We start from the raw sequence: 14,157 nt of genomic DNA, 5'->3' as shown, positions 1-14,157 counted from the left end.
GGCTAATGTTTTCGGACACGTGCTTGTGTAATGCGGGGACGGCACACCGGGAGAAATAGTGGCGGCTGGGGACGGAGTACCGAGGGCGGCCGCCGCCATCAGGTTGCGGCATGCTTCCATCTCCACGAGCCTAAAAGGCAACATTTCGAGCGCAAGCAGTCATGAAATGTGAGAATTTAGTAGTGTGGCCTGTGGGGCGTTGGCGGCATATTTGTGCTCCAAGGACTGGGGTATGGACAACTGAACGCTGTGCTGGGACAAGGATATGGACGTGCTTCCTGATGCTGCTACTTGAGAGTGTGCAATGACAGGTGCAGGGCAGGAGGCATCTTCGCATGCACCATGGACAGGGGATTGGCTTGCATGCACAACAGCGGAAGAAGCAATGGTGTCACCCGCAGACACTGTATCTGGACACTGGGGTTCGGCCCACAAAGTCGGGTACTTTGCTGCCATGTGCCTGATCATGCTGGTGGTGGTCAGGCTAGTCGTTTTGCCACCCCTGCTGATGATGGCCTGGCAGGTGGTGCAAATGGCCTTTTTGGGGTTATCGGCAGAGTCTTTAAAAAACAACCAGACTCGGGAAGACCTAACAGTTGTACTGGCAACTTCCTTCGTGTTGGTGTTACGGGGAGCGGTTGCCTGCCTTCTGTCTGCGGCCACCACACTGCTTCTTCCTGCCTGTTTGGGTGCTCTGCCTCCCTCCCCATGTGCTGCTGTCCTCGCTCAGCATGTCCTCCTGCCAGGTTGGGTCAGTTACTATATCGTCCACCACCTCATCTTCCACTTCCACACCCTGGTCCTCCTCCTGACTTTCTGGCAATTGTGTCTCATCATCGTCCACCTCTTGTGACACTTTCCCACCGTCGCCTTCGTGTGACCGTGGCTGCTCAAATATTTGGGCATCGCTACACGTGATCTCCTCTTGCCCCATTTCAAGTGGACCGGGCGAGAGGCCCGAATCTATAAATGGAAAAGTGAACAGCTCTTCAGAGTGTCCAAGTGTGGGATCAGTTGTCTCTGGGTACTCGGCATGGTGGGAGGAAGGAGGATCAGGGTGAGGAATATGAGGTCCAGACTCACGGCTATTGAGAATTGACCGTGTGGAAGACACGGTGGTGGTGGCTAAGTGACTGGAAGCATTATCCGCTATCCAACCAACAACCTTTAGACACTGCTCTGGGTTCAATAGTGGTGTGCTGCGGTCCCCTAGAAATTGGGACAGGAAGGTCAGACGAGAAGATGTGGGTGTTTGTTGTGGCACAATTTCAGCTTGCCCACGGCCTCGTCCTCGGCCTCTGCATGCACCATTACCATCACGTCCAGTTCCCCGTCCCTTGACCATTTTTAATGGAGGACAGTATCTTCCAAGCTCACTAGAAATGACTGAGTTTGGAGCGAACTTATGTGATCCATTTGACGGAGAAAACAGAGTTTTAAATACCTGGCCTGTAGGTAAGTAGTTTGAACAGCAAACTGCGGTGAATTGCTTCAATGACACACTAAAGGAAATTTTTAATGGAGGCCAGAAATGGCAGTATTTTCTGACAACGTATATGTGATCCGTTTGACGGAGAAAATACAATGTTAAATAGCTGGATATCTAGCGCTCTAATATGGAAAGGACCTGGCTGTATTCTGCAGTGCCAACAAGCAAATGGCGCAGAAAAAAATGGTGTTCTCTGGATTGCTTTTTAAGCAAATAATGAGGATTAAGATCCAAAGAAAAGTATTCCTGGCCCCTGAGACCTGGGCCTTTGTATAGAAATATCTAACAGCAGCAGAAGGCAGAATTGGAATGGAGCCTCTTGTGCTATATGCACTGCAGTCTGCTATATACACCGCCTGCCTATACACCCTGCCTGCCTGATATCTCTGCAGATGGATTAGTCCTCAGAAGGACTGTTTGTTAAGATGGATATGTGTAATGTACGGTTTTTCTACCTACACTACCTAATACACGATCAAATCTCTATCTGACACAGCAGCAGCTCTCCCTACACTGTCTGATCCGGAGTGACTGTGACGAGCATGGTGGCGCCAGGTCTGATATAGACCTGATGGCGCTGTGCGGCCAGCCAATCACTGTAATGCCCACAACCAACATGGATACGGCATTACAGTGCATGACAGGCAATCCCTGCATGTTCATTGGCGCTCTAAAGAGCGCCAAACATGCAGGGAGGCGAGCACCGAGCAGTAGCGAGCATGTTCGCTCATCACTAGTTGCTGTGTGTTTTCCACTAGAAAACTAGAATGATGGCACCTGATCATTACAAAATCTATGGGTTCAGGAGCTAAATATTACAGAGGTCAAAAAAGATATTGCATGTATGTGACATGCTGCAATCTCTACTATTTGCAAAACTCAGCATGTAAATGGTATTTGGCTTTAAAGGGAACCTGTCAGTAGGATCAACCCTCCAAAGTCGTCAATATGGGAGACACGCAGGTCAAAGAGGAAGTTGCCAGTGTGAGACATGTAGATCAGGAGAGCAGTCTGTCAGTCATTACATGTCTCACACTGGTAACGAGTCCTTTCATTTAAAATAAGTTCTCCCGAAGAATCTGCCTCCAGATCTGTGTCCGGCCCATAGACCTTGAAGGGGTTTTTCAGGCTTGGATTTTATGTGACTGCAGACTTGTGAATCCTCAGAGTGTGCAGTGTGCGCGCTGTCAGTATTCTCGGGTTTCGGGAGTGTGTATTGAAAATAAGCTCTGGAGGCAGATTCCTCAGCAGATCTGTGTCCAGCCCATAGATTTTGAAGGGGTTGTCCAGGCTTGGAGTTAATGTCTGCAGTCATTCTATGTGACCGCAGGCTTGTGAATCCTTAAAGCGTGCAGTGTGCGCGCTGTCAGTATTCTCCGCAGCCGGGAGCATGACAGAAAGAATGCAGTTTGCATACATGTGGTCAGGTGCTGACTAGGAGTGTGCAGCCTCAGGCTGCGTGCCCACTATGCGCTTTTCAAGAGTTTTTGCCGCGGAAATTCCGCAGCGAAAACGCTTAAAAAACGCTTGGTAATACGTGCCCCATGGTCCCCAATGATAATCCGCATGTGTTGTGCACATGCTGCGGAAATTTCCGCTGCGGATTATCATTGCGGAAAAATCCACAGCATGTCCATTAATTTTGCGGAAACGCGGCGTAATTGCCGCCATTGAATCGCATAATATAATATGACTACATGTACACATGCGGATATTAAGCGATTCAATGAGCGGATGGTACCCGGGTCTGGAAAAGAGGAGATTCTCCTCCAGACCCGGGTACCATAGTACCTGTAGTTAAAAAATAATTAACATAAAAAAAAACATTATACTCACCTTCTGATGGCCCCTGGTCTCCTGTACGGTGAGTCTGGTGTCTTCGGCGGCTCACGGTGGTGTAAAAGGACCTTCCATGACATCATTTAGTCACGTGACAGGTCACCCGACCGCTGACGTCGGCGTTGACCAGTCACATGACTAAATGACGTCATGGAAGGTCCTTTTACAACACCGCAAGCTGCCGAAGACACCGGATAAGGAGACCGGGGGCCATCGGAAGAGGAGTATAATGTTTTTTTTTTATTTTTCACCATTTTATTTATTTTATTTTTTTTTACTATTGATGCTGCATTTGTAGCATCGTAACTTGGTCACTCTATATAAATCCATGCCGGTTGCATGGATTTATATAGTGTGACCAAGTTGACAAGCACTTTCCAAGTGATGCTAAAAATCGCTTGGAAAAGCGCTTGATAACCCGCATGCGGAAATGCATGCAATAACGCTTGACAAACGCTTCTACCTGGCAGGAAAAATGCTTGTAAAATCCACATGCGTTTTTCCTGCCAGGGAGATGCAGAAAAAAATCCGGAGCATTTCTGCTTCGTGGGCACGTAGCCTAACTCAACAAAAGTGAATCGAGCGAGGTCGGACACGTCTAGTCGTAATGTGGCCAGAAGTTTGCAAAACCATTACTCAGACTCCTCCACTCTGTGCCAGTCATTGCGCTGGCTGCCCATGAATTATAGGATCCAATTTAAGTTGCTTGTTCTCACCCACAAAGCCCTCCACAATGTGGCACCCCCCCTACATCTTTTCCCTCATTTCTGCTTATCAGCCTACCCGTTCTCTACGCTCCGCAAGCGACTTTCGACTAACATCCGCACTAATCCGTACCTCCCACTCCCGGCTTCAAGACTTCTCCTGAGCTGCACCTATTCTTTGGAATGCTCTACCCCAAGAAATTAGGATGAACCACAACTTAACACAGTTTTAGGCGCTCCCTAAAAACACACCTGTTTCGGGCGACCTAACACCTTCCCTAATCGAAGTCTTTTTATCTTCTTATAGCCCATCCCTTATTTCTCTAAACATAACTCTCCGCCGAACCAAAAAGCACTACAGATACTGGCTGGTGATGAGCTTATGCAGCCTTTATCTATCCCTCATCCCCTCAAGATGGCTGGACCATCCTTTTAAATAAGCCATTGTACTTTGTATCACCCCCACCTCATTGTAGATTGTAAGCTCATACGAGCAGGGTCGTCATTTTTGCGGTAATTATTGTATTATCTTTAGCTATGTTACTTATGACTGTTGTATATGAACCTGTGAATTGTTAAGCGCTACGGAATATGTTGGCGTTATATAAATAAAGATTATTATCAAATCAAATACTTGCAGTCACATGACAGTCCGCTCCCAGCGTCGGCACTGGCACAATCCCTTTAACCGCTCATTTACATATTAAGTAAAACACTGATTTCACTGGAATAAGACATCAGACTGCAGATATCAAGGTATCATTTATTTGATTTTCTATGACCTACATGCCCATATTGACAGCTTAAAATGGCTAATCCTACTGATAGATTGATTCCCTTTAAATAACAAGAACAAACTCAAGTGAGAAAATTGAAAAAACGATGGTTAGTGATTTTTTTTTGTCTGTTAAAGTGTACAGGAACAGACAGCCCACAGGAAACGTCCAGCCTGTGAATTACACAACTGCACTGAGGAAATCAAAGCAAGTCACATTGCTTAAGACATTCCAAGAGTTTCTTTTTTTTCAGAAAGAATCGTTGCGAGGGCAGTGGAGGACACCTGGAAAAGTTCCCTCCCATTCAACCAATTATAGCCCAAAAGATCATATTACATAGAGAATATTAATCTGTGCTTCAGACAGTTCTGCCTGTACAGTTCTCTACACACAGCCTGATGTACTGAATTATATTCTAATAACCCAGAGCAATTCTCACACCCCAGACAAACAGCTGATCACACAGCAGGCCACCACCGCATATATGAAGCCATTACACACAAGTGGATGTTTAGCATTTTTAATGCAGAAATATGGCTAGGGAATTTTACCAAGAACCATCGCTGACCAAACTCTACCTTGTAGTGGCTCTAAAGGGGATTTCTTATGAAAACTACCCCTGTCCACATACAGTTAGAACAAATGGACGACATAAAGGGGGATCCGTCTCTACGAGCTAGAATGAAGACTTTAGTTGTCCAAGTCTTTCAAGAAAAAGCGTCACTCAGGATTTTATTTGGGGGTATCAGACTACAGGCAGCTGAATACAAATAGACAACACAATGTTCAGATTTATATTTTTAAAATAATTAGAAAATCATGAATCATTTCCTTTACTCTTCACAAATACTTGCTACTCTGTGTATTTATATCACATAAAATTCCAATAAGATACACTTAAGATTGTAGGTGTAAAGTGAAAAAAATGTGGAAAAGTTCACGGGGGATAAATACTTCTTTAAGGCACTTTTGATGCCATAGTGTGGGGCTGGCCAGCTGAGGACACCCTGTTTATGAGCCACAGGCAAGTAGTGGCTCCAGCTCTGAATGGCCGGCGTGTATTACTGCAGGGCAAATGTATCGAACGAAAATTACCCAGGAAGAACAATCATTGTGGTAATGTGTAAAGGGCGTTTTTTTTACGAAACGACACATTAAACTCTTGGGGCATATATGCATAAAGGGGTTCTCAATTACTTGGTTGATCCCTTCTAAAAGAAAACCTTTCATTCGATTTTTTTATTTAATCTCCTCCAAGTGCAGCTGTGCCACAGATTCAGGAACAGATTTTATTTTTGGTTTGTGTCCATTCATTATAAAGTTATACCCATTCCAGCACGGTTGGCACCGGGTCTGCCGACACTCGCATGACATTGTTATGCTACAAGAGTTTTGAACGAGGGAAGTGTGAGCGCTGCAACCAATCAGTGGCCTATGATCGAGCTCATGTGTCACTACAATGTTATGCAAGCACCAGCAGACCCGGCGACATCGTTGGAAAGGAGCGAGTTTATTTTATTTTGCACAGGAGATTATAGCATTCAAAAGGAGTTGTCCAATATTTTAATACTTCTGTTTTTGGCGGAATCCTTGTGGATTATTGTACTAAAATATGCAACAGCAGTCTGCTCTGACTATTGCGCTTCTGATGCAGTTTTTATGCTTTTCCCTTTATGTGCAGATTTGACAGCATTTTTGGCGGACCACTCCACCCTGACAGAAGAGAGATGGATAACAGCAAAAAAAGAGTTTGAGCTTTGGGCGGAGAGAAAAGAACAAATGACACGAGCACAACAAGAGGTAGATCTAAATAGGTTCAGTGGCAAGGCAGGGAAAAATGCTAGCTAACCTGGCAAGGGGACGTAGACCCCTGACATTAATCCCTAGCCTGAATAAGAGAACAGGAGGCACCACATCGAATCATGGGGAAATAAGCAAGATTCTGGGCGATTACTATAGAAATCTATATGATACAAAACAAGAGAAAGGGGGAGGGGAATTGTTAAAGAAGACTCACATGCAAAGTTTTACTGAACAGGAACTAGAGCTCTTAAATGCAGAGATCTCGGTGGAAGAGGTTAAGACGGTGATTGGGGGATTGAGAAATGGCAAGGCCCCGGGACCCGTAGAAGTATTTTATAAGGCCCTAGGAGAACAAGTATCGCCGGTGCTGACAGCTTGGTTTAATGCAATAGTGGGAGGAGAGGCGTTACCTCAGTATGCCAATTTGGCCTACATCAAATTGCTGCCAAAAAATGCCAAAGACTTAGGTGATCCCTCCAATTACCGACCGATATCGCTTATTAACCAAGACCTAAAAATGCAGTCAAAGATCATGGCTGATCGGTTAGCAGTGGTTTTGCCTAGAATAATTACGCCCCACCAAGTCGGTTTCGTGAAAGGACGTTCCGCCGTAACGAATATTAGAAAGGCCATTTTGATTATGGATGTGGTGAGAGGGGGACAGATAGGGGACCTTCCAGCCATGGTCACACTAGATGCTGAAAAAGCATTTGACAACATACAGTGGCTATGGCTGGAACAGGTACTGCATGGAATAGGTTTGAGAGGTGCAATGCTCACCTTTATTCAGGATCTCTACTCCAACCCCCAGGCGAGAATATATACACCGGGGTTTCTATCGGCCATCTTCCCTTCCCTCTGAAGAAAGGGACACATCAGGGATGCCCGCTATCTGCTATTCAACCTGGCTATAGAACCGCTATCGAGAGTCCTGGTGGGGACAGTTTTGAAGGTATAACGATAGGGGGTAGGGAGATAAATACGACGATATTATCTTATTCATGAAAGATCCAAGAAAAGATCTAGGGAATATGCTATCTTTGATAGAGAAACTTGGAGATTTTGCAGGTTCTAAAATTAATAAAAAGAAATGCGAAATTCTACTACTTAATGATGAAGGGAAAAAGGAAAGGCGAGCCGACGTGTGTGGGATCCCAATAGCGAAAACATCAATTAAATATCTAGGGGCTCATCAGGGCCGCACCGCAGATACAGTATACAACCTAAACTATTCGCCTCTAATATCCAAAAAGGAGAAGCAATTGCAGGGCTGGAGTGGTCTGCCACTACCCTTGTTAGCAAGAGATCACTTAATTTTCATTATGTGCTTTCCAAGATTGCTATACCCCTTACAGACAATTCCTTTACTGCTTAAACGCAAAGATATTCGCAGATTACATAAAATATTCTCATCTTTCTTGTGGAAGGGAAAAAAAGTTAGGATTAGTTTGAACACTCTAATGCAAGCTCCTGAGCGGGGAGGACTAAACACTCCTAATGTCAGAGCACACAATTTAGCTTGCCTCACCAGACACGTAATAGACTGGCTTAGGTGATCGGAGAGACATTCGGATATTAAACTAGAGGGCGAATTTTGTAGTCCTTGGGCCCTGGTCTCCATGCTACTTTCCCCCATGTCATGTATTAGCCCGAAAATTAGAAACTCCATAATATGTTGCGACACGCTGTTAACTTGGAAAGCGGTACGGAAAAAGATGGGGCTTTCGTGGAAAGTGTCTAAATACTTGGAACCTTGGGCATATCCAAATTTTAAGCTGGGAAAGGAAAATAAACTCTTTAAGGAATGGAAGGAAAAAGGGGTGAGACGGATGAAAGATATGCATGTAACAGAAAAAAGATGGATGACTGAGAAGGAAGTGGAGGAACGATTTAATCTCAGTCCCTTTCAAAGTATACAATACTCACAGCTTAAAGGCTGGATTATGAAAGATTTGTGTTCGATTGAGAGGGAGTTATGTAAAAATGTTATAGACAAATTACTAGAGGGTGATCTGTATGCTCTGAATGTATCAACAATTTACGGCGCGTTGAGAGAAACTCTATCCCCGGCAGGCGAGCAAACAATTTTCAAGGGCTGGGCGAAACAGCTTAATGACCCGACATAGCTGATAAGATCCTACAAGGATGGGCAACAATGAAAAAAAAGTGATTAATGAGGTATGGAGAGATACCCAATTTAGGATTATTCATAGGGTCATTTATGGGTTCAGTGTCCCGATTCGGGGGGGGGGGGGGGGGGTGGAATCCGACGGAGGACCTGCCCGAAATGTCAAGAAGATAATACTGACATGTTTCACGGGTTATGGAGATGTAAAACAATACAAATTTTTGGAAGAGTATTAGGAGTCTGGTTAAGAGGATCTGGGGGGGGGGGGGAATTGGGCATTAGATCCATACTTCTGGATTTTTCATTACAGAGGAGACGGGTTTGAAGGGGAGGATATAGGTCAACGGGGACGCAGACACACCCGAATACACAGTATCATGATCTTGGCAAAAAAATGCATTCTACGAAATTGGATATCGGAGAAGGCTCCCTCCGTGAAGGAAGTGGTGTCCAACCTAAAACAGCTGATGCTTTTAGAAAAATTGGAGGCAAAAAGGCATAAGACCGAACTGACTGGGAAATTCTTTGAAAAGTGAAGACAATTCCTAGAAAGGAAATGCTCACAAGAAGAAATCGTGAGAGTGGTTCAGCCATTTGCTCATTCTGAGTGGTACTTATTAAACGACATTCAAGGCACTTTGGGGATCCTGAAGGTCTAGTCAGGTGGTTTCTGGACACTTGTAACCATGTAACATGGACAATAGGGCGGACAAAATTGAAAACGAAACAGAGTTGCTGGGTAGATGAGAGTTTTATTTCAGGTATGGAGGACGTTATACATTACATAAATTGCTGCATTTTGGGAGGGGAGAATGGTAGGGGGGATTTTCTGAGTATTCATGTAAAGCTTTGATGTGAAATCTTTGTATTCATGCTTTATTCAAATGTTACAACCTTTAATAAAAATGATTGTTAACAAAAACATTTTTTTGATCAAAAACAGTGCTTACTAAGTACTCTATGTTAATTATATGCACTTTTGCTTATAAATTCTCTCTCTGCCAGAATTGATCAGTCATTATCAAAATTCTTTATTTTGAGGTCATATCTGTATTCAGTGAAGACTGATTGTTACATTACTGAGACAGATGACAGTTTCTACAGATACAATTTTATGTAGATGGGAGGAGGAGGGTGAAGCTCTGCCTCTAGTTCCTCCCACCTTACATCTACATAGAATCTTATCAGCACCAACTGACATCTCCTATCTCAGTAATGTAGCAATCTGTCTTCACTGAACAGAGATTTGACCTCAAAATTAAGAATTTTGATAATGACTGATCAATTCTGGCAGAGAAAAAAAAGCAGATTTCCCTGATAAGATATATTACAACGTTGCTTATTTTCAAGTGTACTATTGATTTACGATATAAAAATTAAAACGACGGTTACACATTAAAACCTATTCTGTGCATATGAAATAACTGACCCAGATAAAACAACCCTTTTAATGTTTAACCTTACACTGTCGCTAGTTGACCTTAAAAAAAAATCAATTTCCAAAGAAAAAAAATCTGCATTAGCAGCTAGTGCACAGATTACGTGTTTAATGTTTTGAAGGCCATGTGGCAAAAAGGAGTATTGTTATCAGTGAATGTAAAGGTTATGGAAAGCTAGAAGTCTCCTGTCACGTGAGGTCTAGAGTACAAGTCTGTACAGTGGCCAACTACTAAATCAGTGAAGCGCACAACTACTAAGCAACAGCCAGGCTCCTTGTGTTGCAACACAGCTGATCTTAGATGTCAGTACAAGGACACATGGCTCCTTCTCCACTAGTAACACTACACCCTGTGGATTTCACATGCCCTATGCCCAATACACTGGAACCTTAGTATGTATTGATTCATGCTATTGCCATCAGTTTTAGGACCCAGACGACCATACAGCGAAAAGATGGCTCAGTGGTTACAGCACAAAAGTAAAGTCATAAAGTGAGATATGCACTAGGAGTTGCTGTAATAAGGAACTTATAGAAGTCTATACAGCCACACAGTACCTCCTAGGCAGATGTTTTTATATAGAAACATAGAGGGTTTTTTTTCCATACAATTTAAATTGCCATGTTTGATCGATTGCCATAAACAATTGCTTTTAGGCAAGAATATCTCCACAATATGGTGCCTTACAGAAGCCCCATACCGTGGCACAGAGAGGACTTACAGCTGCCTACAGGGACCACGCACATTACTATGCAATTTACCAGTCTTTCCCTATTCTTAGGATTAGCTGTCAATATCAGATCAGTGTAGGTCTGACTGCCAGCACCCCATCAATCAACCTAATGAGGAGTTTCCTTCCTTCATTGGCACAACTCCATACATACTGTGCTGCCTGTGCTTGGTGCTGCACCACAGTCCCTTATACATCTACGGTGCGGTGCCTCGTAGGCAATGAAGAGGACACGGCGCTCATCAGCTTCTTCAGTTAGGATAGGCAATCAATGCTATAGTCCAGGTAAATCCCTTAAGAGATAATCTAAACACTGATGGCTATTTTTATTTATTTATAGAATTCTAAATATATGTATTTACTTTAATTTATAGCAATTTATTTGATTTAAACCTAAAAAATAATTCTATTTCAACAAAAAAATCTGCATATACTTTTCAGATCAAAATATATATGTGCATATTTGAATAAAGATGTCACAGGATCAGTGAAGCCTGTGATTGGCTGCAGCAGTCAGGTGACTAGAACAGCACATGATTCGAGGAACCTCAGCCGATATGATGTTTCAGTCAATCACAGGTGTCAGCAGCCATGCGATAACAGGCCGCAGTCATTGCTTCCAGAACCGACCATAGGAGAAGCCTGTGCTGGATCCACGGGGGCGAGTAAGCCTCAGCTTGTTATTTTATGACAACCCATGCCTACGAAATAGTATGGACACTGGACAACCCCTTTAAAATAGAGTATGATGCATAGTCAGGTACTTTGTATGACCGATCTCAATAAATCAAAATGGTGCTTGTCGGCTTCTGCTGTCGTGTCTGACACTGTGACAGGACTAATATTGCTGCACAGGACAGAGAATCCAGGTGAGATATACAGAAATATAACATCTCATATCACTATGGATATACCGTACATCCCTGCAGCCACACACCAGCAATAAAGAGAGAAACTGGAACATTACTCATCTCTGCCACACATTGGTACAAACACTGATCCATCAGAATGACCACAATATCCCCATGTCTATTGCTTAAATAGAAAACACAGTTAAAGGGGATGTCCAGCTAAATAAAATGTGCTGCACCCTCGCTAGTGGTGTCATCCACCTTAGTGGATTGTTGCCTTCATCTCCTAACTCAATCGTGCACTGACGTTCTTAGCACTGCATGGCCGCTGCCCTTTCCCCGATGCCTGTTACCCCCCAGCCGTACTAATCAACTTCTCTGCTCCCCCAATCCCACAAATCTGCCTCCTCCACATTCTCCTCTAGTCAAAGGCTTTTTTAGTGTAAGGTAAACAGGTCATAAAGATGGCCGTTCTACATAATTATGGTTACAAAGTAACAGTAATTTTTTTTTTTTTATTTAATATATCAATAGTACATGAGAAAATAACCAACTGTCATATCTAGTCAGAGAAATCGGCTTCTTTCTCCTCCTGGACTGATCTTTCACTCTCAATTCACAGGTAAAACCAGTATTCAGTGAAGACTGATTTACCCATCACTGATATACGACTTGACAGTTGGTGCTTATAAAATTCTATGGAGGAGGAGCTAGAGGCAGACATTCTGCTGCAAGTGCTCCTAAAACTGACAGTTGCAGTTCTCCATAGAACTTTATAAGCACCAACAGTCATCTCTCAGTAATAGGAAAATCCGACCGACCTGAATACAGATTTTACAGCTTTTACCCATGAATTACAATATAAAGATCAATTCAAGAGGAGAAAGAAGCAGATTTCATTTCTTATTTTCACATTAATTTATGAAGAAAAAAAATAACGAAATTGACGGTTACTCTAAATGTTAAAGGATTATTCTGGCTACACACTTCTATTATCAGGAGAACTAGCGATGTCATGCATAATGATACATAACGAGACACACACGTGATAACCTGGTATCGTGATCTTGTCCTATTCATTAAGACAGATGGGACAAGCATCCATGTAGGTATCTGTAGAGGCACCTACGGCAATGAGCACACAGGAATAATCCTTTAGACATTAATGTAACTCTACTGGAAGTTCTGTGCCATTTGGGCAGCCTTAAAAGATTATTTCATCACTGCTCACTTCCATATCTGGAGGCGAGCGGTACTAGTAATGTCACTTCTACAGATGCCTGCTGGGAGGTGGGTGCCTGTGCTCTTCATTAGACTAGGACTGGTATAGGAAACTATACCTGCCAAAGATGCCCACATCTCTAGACGTGTTATCTCCTGGGCCACCCAACTGCCGATACAGAATTGAGCTGAACCAGAAGAACCCTTTAACAGCCAGTGATTGATATATCTATCACTGTGCGCATCCATGAGTATGGAGAGTGCTCAGAAGCTGTCTGCTCTCCATACACTGCGGGTGCTGGCTGATTTCCATTGTCTGCAGCGTAACCCCAGAGATGCAGCGGTCAATATAGACCATGGCATCTGAAGCAGTAGTGGGAGGATATCCTGCTACCTCGTTTCAGTTGTTTCTATTTCTTATATAACTTCTATGACATCTTCCCATAGAAAATAGCTAGTGGCTTTATTTCAGCGTGGAATTGAAGCTCTCCAGGTAAAACAGGGTTGGGGACCCCTGGCCTAATGCACCTTCATTAAACAATTTACTTCTTTCATTGCTTTCATTCTTCTCTGTGACACAGTAGCATGGTCTCCTTGGTCTCCTTGATACAGAGAAACCTGCTCCCCTACCACCACAGCAGAAGCTCCAGGGGGCTGCAATCATGTGATACCTGATGAAGTCTCGACACAGACATGAGACAGAGCAGTGTTAGGATCACCACACAAAAAAGGGTTAAAAGTGATGGAAGTCAACATTATCAAAGAAAATGCAATAGAGAATTGGAAATTTTAATGTGAACTGATAGTTTTTTCTAATATTGTTCTTTAACCCTGTACGTCAGAGGTAGTGTCCCTGCCCTTTGATGTGTGTTCGCATGCCAAGCTCACATCTTTCCCCGAACATGATCACTGATGTAATCATCCATCAAATGTCAGTTAAATCCTGCTGTCAATCACTAACAGTGGGATTTAACAGATGCAGGTCGGGTGTGTGTCATTAAGCCCGCCCATCGGCGCCTCTGTTATGTGATCGCATGGTGCTGATGGGTTGTGATGACAGAAGGGAGTCTGCTGAAGACCCCTGTGCCTATCATAACGATACTCCTGTGAACGCCAGCTCTGGGCTGGCGCTCAGAGGAGATCATGATTCCTGCTATATATAGCAGTGCTGAAGCTC

At 43.6% G+C, this 14,157-nt stretch overlaps 1 protein-coding gene across 1 annotated transcript in view; it reads right to left on the bottom strand.

The window, feature by feature from the left end:
- The window catches only part of SUCLA2 (succinate-CoA ligase ADP-forming subunit beta), a 97,844-nt gene that overhangs the window by 82,580 nt on the left and 1,107 nt on the right, over window positions 1–14,157 (bottom strand). The window lies entirely within an intron of this gene.

Source organism: Phyllobates terribilis, unplaced genomic scaffold, assembly GCF_046119375.1.
Source record: "Phyllobates terribilis strain yellow unplaced genomic scaffold, ASM4611937v1 Scaffold_2__4_contigs__length_985480577, whole genome shotgun sequence".
NCBI classification, from domain to species: Eukaryota; Metazoa; Chordata; class Amphibia; order Anura; family Dendrobatidae; genus Phyllobates; species Phyllobates terribilis.
This window is presented reverse-complemented; position numbering and strand designations above follow the sequence as displayed.